Source organism: Procambarus clarkii, chromosome 31 (assembly GCF_040958095.1).
Source record: "Procambarus clarkii isolate CNS0578487 chromosome 31, FALCON_Pclarkii_2.0, whole genome shotgun sequence".
Taxonomy (NCBI): domain Eukaryota; kingdom Metazoa; phylum Arthropoda; class Malacostraca; order Decapoda; family Cambaridae; genus Procambarus; species Procambarus clarkii.
Window position 1 is genome coordinate 42,671,124 of NC_091180.1, and position 12,052 is coordinate 42,683,175.

Genomic DNA, 12,052 nt, shown 5'->3' on the forward strand with positions numbered 1-12,052 from the left:
CCACCCAAACCCACTCATATACATGTCCCACCCACGCTTGAAACAATCGAGGTCCCCACCTCCACCACGTTACGCGGTAATTGGTTCCACAAATCAACAACCCTGTTGCCAAACCAGTATTTACCCAAGTCTTTCCTAAATCTAAACTTATCCAATTTATACCCATTGTTTTGTGTTCTGTCTTGTGTTGATACTTTTAATACCCTACTAATATCCCCTTTGTTATGTCCATTCATCCACTTGTAAACCTCTATCATATCACCCCTAACTCTTCGCTTTTCCAGTGAATGCAATTTAAGCTTTGTTAATCTTTCTTCATATAAAAGATTTCTATTTTTGGGAATTGACTTAGTCATCCTACTCTAGACAAATTCAAGTGAATTTATATCCATTCTATAATATGGCGACCAAAACTGAACTGCATAATGTAAATGGGGCCTAACCAGAGCAAGATATATAGCTTGAGAACCACACCAGGTGTCTTGTTACTAACGCTGCGATTAATAAATCCCAGTGTCCTATTTGCCTTATTACGAGCATTCATGCATTGAATTTTTGTTTTAAATTCTTACTAATCATAACTCCCAGATCCCTTTCACAATCCGACTTCGCAATCTCAACACCATCTAGCTCGTATCTTGTAACTATCATCATTACCTAGTCTCAAAACTTTACATTTATCAGCATTAAACTGCATCTGTCAATCTTTTGACCATTTCAAAACCCTATTTAGATCAACTTGAAGTGATAGTGAGTCTTCTTCCGTGTTAATTTCCCTAATTATTTTTGTATCTGCAAATTTGCAAAAGTTGCTACTCAACATAAGAACACAAGAACAAAGGCAACTGCAGAAGGCCCACCGGCCCATACGAGGCAGCTCCTACCTTCAACCACCCAATTAATTTGCCAGTTCCTTTACGACTTGGGACTTAAATCCATTTACACTTTGGGCTTCTAAGTCTTTTAGTTTGTCAGTGCTCTTCCTGATTGTGTCGCGTGTAATTGGTATTTCTCTTACTTCATTTTCCTTACCTCCGACAAACATTTGTGTTGGTGATGGGATGTTATTCAAGCTTTCTAGTGTGAACACTGATGTTAGGTATTCATTGAGAGTTTGCCGCCCTTTTATCATACAACTTAAAATTGTTAGTCTCATCTTTTATGGGTCCTACGGAGTCAGTTCTTTGTTTGGGTTTTACTTCGTATATATTTGCCCGAAACGCTATGCGTATTAGTGACTTTAGGTATTGTATTTTAAATTTTAAAATTTTGCCCCGAGGAGCGAGTTTATTGGGAGTACTTAGCTGTATCATTAGCTAGGTAATTAACTATACAGTTTGCTGTGCTCCGTCCTTTAACAAATCCATTGACCCCTCCCCTAACCTGCCTATTTTGTGCAATAGTCGGTTTAGGATGATCCTTTCAAGCATCTTCCAAGTGCATTACATGAGACTGATAGGTCTGTAATTGCCAGGGTCATTGGGTTTCGGTATTGGGACCATTATTGCATGTTTCCATTGTGTCGGCAACACACCACATAGGAATGACTTGTTAAACAGGTGGAGTAGTGGATTGCCAGACACTTCACACAGTGCATTGAGTATGTCGTAGGTGACGCCATCTTCACCAGGTGCTGTACTTTTACCCTTTTCATAGCCCCCTTTACTTCCTTGGCTGGAATTGGTTCCTCATACTCGTCATCACTAGATTGTGCTCTTTTTATCCTAATCCTTCTGTCATTATGTCGGAGGAGCTGTTCCCTGCTTACTTCTGCAGGGAGGGAGGAGGATGATGCTGCATCACTCCACTTGTGAATTAGTTCTTCAGCCTTACCCTGGGGGTCTTTGTGAGCCGCAGGCCGGGCTCTGCTCCCCTTAGCTACCTTAATTTTTGCCCACACTTGTCTTGCAGACGTTTCTCTTCCAATAGAGCTAGTGAACTCTAGTCATTGTCTTGCCCTTTGTAACTCATCTGCAATGTATGTACCTTTACCTGAATAAAAAATCTAATCTAAATCTATATCTAATCTATATGCTTAGATATATGCAAATGAGAGAGTAATAGAGCGAAACCTTTAAAATACTGAACAATTTGGAGGATATTGATTCATACAATTTCTTCAAAAGGTCAGATGTAACACGAACAAGGAGCAAAGGTTTCAAGCTCAACAAGCCACAGTGTAGGAGTGACAACAAATGCTTTTTAACCCATACGATTATGATCATGGCAATAAGGTTTCTAAAACAGTAGGCATTCTTCCAAAGTCAGACACTGTACTATGTTCCTCGCCCTAACCTAGTCACTCAGTATTATTCACTCATTTGTCTGTCTTAAAGGTTACAAGACGTACATTAGTCAATACAATTGGTGCTTAAAATGTTAAGGATCTCTTGTGAAACACGGGTATTAATAAAAAAATTTATTATGTAAAATAAATAAAAAAGGCCCAAGGGACATGAAGTAACAAGAATGCAAAGCTGGCATAAGTAGAGAAGACGGAAGATTCTTCATATTAAAAGACCCTGCTTCTCCAAGATGGCAGTCACACCCTGCTTGCCCTGGACAATCACCATATGGAGAAGGACTGTTTACTGTGAAGGGAAGTCCACAAATGCAATGCCAGCATGTGTCAATCTTGAAGGGTAAACGATGATGGCACCCTCACAGTAACACAAAAGCCGAGCAAGCCCAGTGAGGAAGACCTGTTGATGGGAAAGGATCATTAGTCACAACAAAATCCACATAGAAACAAAGGAGAGAAAAAAATAAAGTGGATGTCTTCTTTTTGTATAGACATAATAAATATTGCCATTTGTCTATGTATTTATATGATATATAATAGAATACAGCATAAAACAAAATAAGAGGGGTGGTAGGAGAAGAAAAGATTAGTGTTCAGTGAGAATCCACAAGGTCTTCTCTGAATACTCTTTATTTTCTTCAAGGCTGTGGGTCTCTACAATTGCACCAGAGGTGGTACACACCTCTATTATTATTTAAACAGGTGAGTAAAAATAGGTGAGTACACATACGGAGTCAGCAAACTTAGCCTCCAAACACACACACACACATGGTATCAGCAAGCTTAGCCTCCAAACACACACACACACATGGTATCAGCAAGCTTAGCCTCCAAACACACACACACATGGTATCAGCAAGCTTAGCCTCCAAACACACACACACATGGTATCAGCAAGCTTAGCCTCCAAATACACACATGGTATCAGCAAGCTTAGCCTCTAAATACACACATGGTATCAGCAAGCTTAGCCTCTAAACACACACACAAACGGTATCAGCAAGCTTAGCCTCTAAACACACACACACACAAATGGTATCAGCAAGCTTAGCCTCCAAACACACACACACACACACACACACACACACACACACACACACACACACACACACACACACACACACACACGGTATCAGCAAGCTTAGCCTCCAAACACACACACACACACATGGTATCAGCAAGCTTAGCCTCCAAACACACACACACACATGGTATCAGCAAGCTTAGCCTCCAAACACACACACACATGGTATCAGCAAGCTTAGCCTCCAAACACACACACACACACACATGGTATCAGCAAGCTTAGCTTCCAAACACACACACACACACACACATGGTATCAGCAAGCTTAGCCTCCAAACACACACACACAGAAAATGGGGACATTGAAACAGTTGATAAACTTGATTTCAAGAGAGAGAGAGGTCACTATGGGGAACTTCAAAAAATTTTTAATAAGTAATTAGGCAGACTTGTTGCTAGACAGGGAAGTAAATTAAATGTATGCCAAATTTTGCAAAATATACAATGAAGGCACACAAACATTCATACCAAAACAGAGATGCAGGGCCAGAAAACAGGATTGGTTCAACAGAAATTGAGAGAGGGCCACAGACCAAAAGACACAAAAATGGAATGAAAGACATTGAACAACTACAAGCAGATGTCAACAAAGTTTTCGATTGGGCAGCAGAAAATAACATGATGTTTAACAGTGATAAATTTCAGGTATGGCAAAAATAAGGATCTGAAACATAATACAGGGTACAAAACACAATCGAACCTTCCCATAGTAGAAAAACAGCATGTCAAGGATTTGGGAATAATGATGTCCGACGATCTAATGTTTAGGGAGCATAACCAAGCAAATATTGCGTCAGCCAGAAAAATGATCGGATGGATTATGAGAACTTTCAAATCCAGGGATCCCATCACAATGGTTGTACTCTTCAAGTCACTTATGTTGTCCCGTCTCGAGTACTGCTCAGTATTCACTTCCCCCTTCAGAGCAGGAGAGATTGCTGAAATAGAGGGAATACAGAGAACATATACGGCACGCATAGACGAGATAAAACACCTAAATTATTGGGATCGTCTCAAAGCTCTCCAAATGTACTCTCTAGAAAGGAGACGAGAGAGATACCAAATAATATACACATGGAAGATACTGGAGGCCCAGGTCCCAAATCTACACAGTAAAATAACAACGTACTGGAGTGAACGATATGGAAAAAAATGCAAGATTGAACCAGTGAAGAGCAGAGGTGCCACAGGCACAATCAGAGAGCACTGTATAAACATCAGAGGTCCGCGGTTGTTCAACGTCCTCCCAGCGACTATAAGAAATATTGCCGGAACAACCGTGGACATCTTCAGGAGAAAACTGGACTGTTTTCTAAGAGAAGTTCCGGATCAGCCGGGATGTGGTGGGTATGTGGCCCTGCGGGCCGCTCCAAGCAACAGCCTGGTGGACCAAACTCTCACAAGTCGAGCCTGGCCTCGGGCCGGGCTTGGGGAGTAGAAGAGCAGAACCCCATCAAGCAGGTATCAATATAGAAAGAAGCCAAACCCCAAATCATACCAGCGATACAAAGATGCGAGAAACAACTATACAGCAGTAAGGGGAGAGGCAGAAATAAATTTTTAAAAAGGGATAATGGATAAATGTAAAACAGAACTGGGCCTATTCTACAAATTCATAAACAACAAATTGCAGGTAAAGGATAATATCCAGAGGTTGAAAATAGGAAACAGATTCACAGAAAATGATAATGCAATGTGTGAAACATTAAACCAAAAGTTCCAAAGTGTGTTTATACAAAATGAAATCTTCAGAGAACCAGACACAATAAGAATTTCTGAGAACATCATAGAGCGTATAGAGGTGTCTAGAGATGAAGTGGAAAATATGCTAAAGGAGCTAAGTAAGAACAAAGCAGTTGGTCCAGATGGAGTTTCACCATGGGTTCTGAGAGAATGTGCATCTGAGCTCAGCCTTCCACTTCACCTGATCTTTCAGGCATCCCTGTGTACAGGAGTCATAGCAAACATGTGGAAAAAGGCTAACATAGTTCCAATCTACAAAAGTGGCAACAGGGAAGACCCCACCTCTCTCAGTTATAGACCTGACTCATTGACAAGTGTAACAGTGAAAAGATTGAAAAAAAAATAATAAAAACTAAATGGGTAGAACACCTGGAGAGAAATTATATAATATCACACAGACAGTATTGTTTTCGATCTGGAAGATCCTGTGTATCGAATTAACTCAGTTTCTATGATTGAGCCACAGAGATTTTAAAGGAAAAAGGTAGTTGGGTTGACTGCATCTATCTAGACATAAAAAAGGCTTTCGACAGAGTTCCACATAAGAGGTTCTTCTGGAAACTAGAAAATTTTGGATGGGTGACAGGTAAGCTTCTAACATGGATGAAAAATTTTCTGACTGATAGAAAAATGAGGGCAGTAATCAGAGGCAATCGGACTGGAGAAGTGTCACAAGTGGAGTACCACAGTACATGCACCAGAAATGTTCATTGTCTACATAAATGATCTACCAGTTGGAATACAGAATTATATAAACATGTTTGCTGATGATGCTAAGATAATGGGATGGATAAGAAATTTAGATGATTGTCATGCCCTTCAAGAAGACCTGGACAAAATAAGTATATGGAGCACCACTTGGCAAATGAAATTTAATGTGAATAAATGCCATGTTATGGAATGTGGAATAGAACATAGATCCCACACAACCTACAAATTATGTGAGAAATCTTTATATAATTCTGATAAAAGAAAGAGGTCTAGGGTTGATTCTAGATAGAAAACTATCACTTGAGGCCCACATAAAGAACGTTGTGTATGGAGCCTATGCCACGCTTTCTAACTTCAGAATTTCGTTTAAATACATGGATGGCGAAATACTAAAGAAATTGTTCACGAGTTTTGTTCGGCCAAGGCTAGAATATGCAGCGGTTATGTGGTGCCCATATCTTAAGAAGCACATCAACAAACTGGAAAAGGCGCAAAGACATGCTACTAAGTGGCTCCCAGAACTAAAGGGCAAGAGCTATGTGGAGAGGTCAGAGGCATTAAATATGCCAAAACTAGAAGACAACAAAAAGAGGTGATAAAATCACTATGTACAAAATAGTAACAGGAATTGATAAAATCGATAGGGAAGATTTCCCGAGACCTGGAACTTCAAGAACAAAAGGTCATAGATTTAAACTAACTAAACAAAGATGCCAAAGAAATATACAAAAATTTCCTTTAGCATACAGAGTGGTAGACGGTTGGAACAAGTTAAGTGAGAAGGTGGTGGCGGCCAAGACCGTCAGTAGTTTCAAAGCATTATGTGACAGAGTGCTGGGTAGACGGGACACCACGAGCGTAGCTCTAATCCTGTAACTACACTTAGGTAATTACATATGGTGTCAGCAAGCTTACCGTCGAAACACACACAAACAGCCTGCCTATTATTCAAGGCCTTCTCTGAGTACTCTCTATTTTCTTCTCTGAGGCTATGGGTCCCTAATCTTGCACCAGAGGTGGTACAACTTTTAAGTTTTTAACTACTGCACTGAGCACCTGATTTTGGCAAAGACTTCTTAGTGCAATTGTCAAGGACATAGTTCTGGTATTTTTTTGTTTATAAATATTCAGGTATAGTTAATGTCAAAATGTTTCAAAACTCAACAATTTATATTTCAAAACAAAAAAAGTAATGAAAACATTACAAAACATTAAAATATAGCCTAATTAATTAATTAATAAAATAGTACAACTCTCAGAATGTCTAAAGGTGCTTTGAGCAATGAAGTAGTTAATTTTATATATATAATATTATATATATAAAATTATATATATATATAATAAATATATATATAATAAATTTATATATATATAAATATTATATATATATTATATATATTTACCTGTGACTACTGCTTAGCAAAAATTTGATCTCTGTGAAAATTGGTCTCGTCATTGCTAGGAGATATTTTAAGACCATGATTTGCTGTGGATGGCACTGTAGTCTTCAAGTCATCAATCTAAAAATAGAGGTAATCTTTTAAAATGTAAATTTTGTATAAAAAAATCCAAAAATAAATTGCAAGAATAATATGAAGTTATTATACAATTTTTTTTTAATTATTTAAATATTTGTGAGACATTAAGAAATGTATGAAGTACAGATTCTCTAAGACCTGATATGTATCTGCTTATGTTCCACCACATTACATTCAGGGCTGAAGAGAAAACACAGCCAGTAAGGTAGTGATCACTTAGGATGGACTGGGATGCTACATGTAGGTTGGGGCTAAGCTGCGTGAGGCTAGGATGCCCAGCCTGCCTTGTCTAGGCTGGGCTGGGCTAGGCAACACTAGGAAGGAGTCAACAAATCTCTGGAGTGCCTTACTTTTCCTGATATCCTTAAAAAAGCAAGAATGATGCCATTTTATAAAGGAGGCGAGACAGCAGACACAAACAATTAAAGAAAAATATCAAATCTACTTATACTTTCAAAAATATTTGATTTTTTTTTTACAAACATCTCTTCCTACTTTGTAAAATTCAACATGAATACAAACACACACACACATCCCTAGGAAGCAGCCCATAGCAGCTGTCTAACTCCCAGGTACTTATTTACTGTTAGGTGAACCAGATATAGAGAATAACCACAAAATGCTATCTTTATAAGAACTATCTTGTAAAGCCACTAGTACACGCAACATTTCAGGCAGGATATATAATATATATATATATATATATATATATATATATATATATATATATATACATATATATTATGAATACATACATACGGGACAAAGTGCCAGAGCTCAACCACCACAAGCACAACTAGGCGAGTACACACACACACACACACACACATTATGTGTTCCAAGTATATATAGGTTCCAAGGGGTTGTCATAGCCAGGGGGTGGTAATGGGGGACGAGCTCCCATGACCTATAAAATGCTCATATACGGCATGCGTCTCAAATAGCCACTGACAACCAAGTCCAACTCCTGGCCTGCACGGGTGGCTTAGTCTAAGTCCGGCGGAACTGCTTTTACCGACAGGAGAAGGGGCGAGGGCGTGCCTCTGGCGCCTTAAAACCAGCTGCTCCGGGTAGATGGGACTCGATAGCCTGGGAAGGCAGCCCATCTAGGGGAAGGAAAACCCTGATTTTAAACCTCCGCTGCCTTGCGGCCATACCCTTTTTTGGGAAGGCCTCAGGAGTCAACCTCGAGGAAAAATCCGGAGTTGGAGCCCCTAAGGCAGTTCGTTGTTGACGTCGACCTCGTTCTGGCAGCTCCTGCGACGTTGCTGGAACCATGCGTATTGGCATTTGCCTTTCTATTGGATAATTTCAGCAACGTGGAGAGGGGGGACCTGCTGCATGGGCAACAGCTTCTCCTCCATATCTACCTACCCAGGCTTTGCACTCCATAGTCTCCCGAGACTGAAGGATGCCTACTGCCTACTATATATATATATAATATATATATATATATGAGTGTCAGACCATGGAGGAATGATTTTTTTTTTAATTTAATTTATATAAAAAATTATTCCTTCTGAAGATGTATTAATACTGTATATGAAAGTACTTAAGGAAATTCCTGTTACAATTCTTCCTCCGTGGTCTGACACTGTCACATTTTTCATCAAGTGTTAATTTTTGTGATTTACACACACATTATTTATATTATATATATATATATATATATATATATATATATATATATATATATATATATATAATATATATATATATATGGAACCCTCAACCCTATAAGTGGAGGGTTCCTACACACTCAGCCAGAGGTGGTACCCTCTATATATTAATAAAAAGGCAAGGCTATGCTAAATCTAGGCAGGGATTGGCTTGGCTAAGCTGGTCAGGGCTTGGCTATGGTAGGAAGGACTGGTCATGTTTAAAAGCAAGGCAGGGTTAGGCTAGGCAAGACTAGGTAAGGGTATACTGGGATAGGCTTGGCTACGGTAGGCTAGGAAGAGGTAAACTAGGATAAGCAAGGCTGTGCAAGCACTATGCACAGCTAGAATGAACTATGCTAAGATGGTTTAAGCTGGGCTAGGTTAGGATAAGCTGAGTCATGCAGGGCCCCGATTGACCAGTGGAGTCTAATGGTCTAACCTTCTAGCTAGTTTGCTGACCTAAGAGTGTAAATGCCTAGCCCCTAACCTGAGATATATACAAGAGTTGTTACATTCTTGTACAGCCACTAGTAAGAGTAGCGTCTCGGGCAGGTCCCTGGAATACGATCCCCGCCGCGAAGAATCGTTTTTTCATCCAAGTACACATTTTACTGTTGCGTTAAACAGAGGCTACAGTTAAGGAATTGCGCCCAGTAAATCCTCCCCGGCCAGGATACGAACCCATGACATAGCGCTCGATGAACGCCAGACGAGTGTCCTACCACTACACCACCTGCTGCAATATTATTATAAAAGAAATATTACTTATTATAATCGTAAATACTAAATACCTGTTGTGCTGATTTAGGGGCGACGACGATCGTGGGATCGGATGCGAGCCACAGGTGGCCTACACCATGCTTTCTAAGGCGTCCATCTCATAACAAAAACAAATCCGTACATTGATACACAAACAGAGATCCCGTGGTTATGCGAATACTTGCAATTCTTTTACTTTAAATAATAACAATTAGATTAATAATAATTAACATAATTTTTACTCAAGATTCACAAACATCATTAATACTATTTAAAAAAAAAATTGATAAGACATCTAAAAACAGATATACAGACTTTGTGTGATATTTATTTCAACATTATATATTAATAGAATGTTGTAACTATTATTTTTAAATATTAGGTAGTTTCCAGCTACGTATATCGCATATAAACGTTGCAAAAAGATTTTAGACTGAATTAACACATTACACATTTATGGAGTAATTAACAACAAAACAATCTTTATTTTCATTGCAGAACATAAATCAGAGCATACTAGTGACTAATACATTTAAAATAGTGTGATTTTTAAACAATTCGGTTGTAAACCCGCAGAACCGCCTACCCGCCAAATACGTAACATAAGAAATGGTATATAATTCATTATTTTAAATTACATATATAATCATTAATAATTTTCGGCAGCTATCGAGGTTCTCCATAGGTAAATTCCTGTACTCTAACAAGATGCTACTTGCTGTTTAGCTGTTCAAGTTCAAGTTCAAGTATGTTTATTGAGACAAGAAAAAAATACATCTCAAAGGGATAGAGTAGCTTAGGCTATTTCTACCCCCCTCTACTTCAAGTCCCTCAAGGGGCGCACAAATTCAGTGAGTACAGATACACAAATCACAATACAACATTTAACATTGCATATTAATATAGTAAGTGTTACAATCATTGGGGCAAAATTCTTGTAGTTCCTAAGTATTCTGTCTATCATATCATTATCACACATCCAAACAATTTGAAGTGGTACACTACTTATTTCCTTATTTCTATGGTTCCATAATTTGACACTTTAATACATAATGGTCTTCCAAGTTCAAGTAGGTTTATTGAGACAAGTTAAAAAAAAAAAAACTCAAAGATTAGCTTAGGCTATTTCTACCCCTTCCCATACTTCAAGTCCCTCAAGGGGCGCACAAATTCAGTGAGTACAAATACAAGAATCCCATGTAACATATCAGGTTAATATAGTACTATCTAAGAGTATAATAGTGTACATCCACCGCACTAGATTTTAACCCATTAACGCTCCAAGATACTATTCTCACTCTACTTTCATCCATGATTTAATAAAACTACCTTTGCCCTGTCTGTCACATTCCATGAGATACGAGATTTTCTCAGACAGACTCTCCCAACACTGTAACATTTCTGCTTTCTCCTCATTTGCACAACAGCTACTAGCATCAAAGGTGATCTTATTCATATCTAATTTCTTTCTTATTTCTCTATACCGTTTTACTTTAACCTTTGTTTCAACATTTGTCACTACAGAAGGTTGAACGCTAACACTACTAGAAAGTTCATTTTCCTGACTATCCTCTATCATCAATACGTCATGTTCTTCCTTACTTTCTTCAACGCACATTTCACGTCCTGTTTCACTTTCCACTTCACGTCCTATTTCACTTTCCATTTCACGTCCTGTTTGACTTTCCATTTCACGTCCTGTTTCACTTTCCATTTCACGTCCTGTTTGGCTTTTCATTTCACGTCCTGTTTGGCTTTCCATTTCACGTCCTGTTTGGCTTTCCATTTCACGTCCTGTTTGGCTTTCCATTTCACGTCCTGTTTGGCTTTCCATTTCACGTCCTGTTTCACTTTCCATTTCACGTCCTGTTTCACTTTCCACTTCACGTCCTGTTTCACCACTATCTTCACCCCGTCTACCCCCCATAGTTAATTTTTCTAATGCCTCAATCCTCTTTTCTAGTTTTTTTAGATATTCCAATATTTGAGTACCAACCTCAGAGTTCACTATATTGACCTGAACCTTGTTTCCACAAGGTTTAATTTTTTCAGCTGCATTTCCTACTTTCCCTAGGCTCGCCTTAATTGTCTCTGTTCCTTTCTCCCACACATTGTTCATAGGCGCTGTCATTGGCTTCCAACTGTTTCCTCCATGTTCCTGCTGCACAATCTTTCCTTCCTTCGAGGATACATCTATCCTGCTTGTAGCACCCGTCCTCGAGTCTCTCAGATGAGGCTTCATGCGACATAGA

General features: G+C 38.8%; 1 long non-coding RNA gene across 1 annotated transcript; it reads right to left on the reverse strand.

Annotated features, from left to right (window-relative positions):
* Positions 1-2,417: 2,417 nt before the first annotated feature.
* LOC138370165 (uncharacterized) lies at positions 2,418-10,002 on the reverse strand. The gene is made up of 3 exons (XR_011230061.1): positions 9,833-10,002; positions 7,246-7,362; positions 2,418-2,702 (listed from the first exon to the last, which is right to left on the reverse strand). It is a non-coding gene; the product is annotated as an uncharacterized lncRNA (long non-coding RNA).
* Between the last annotated feature and the right edge of the window lie 2,050 nt (positions 10,003-12,052).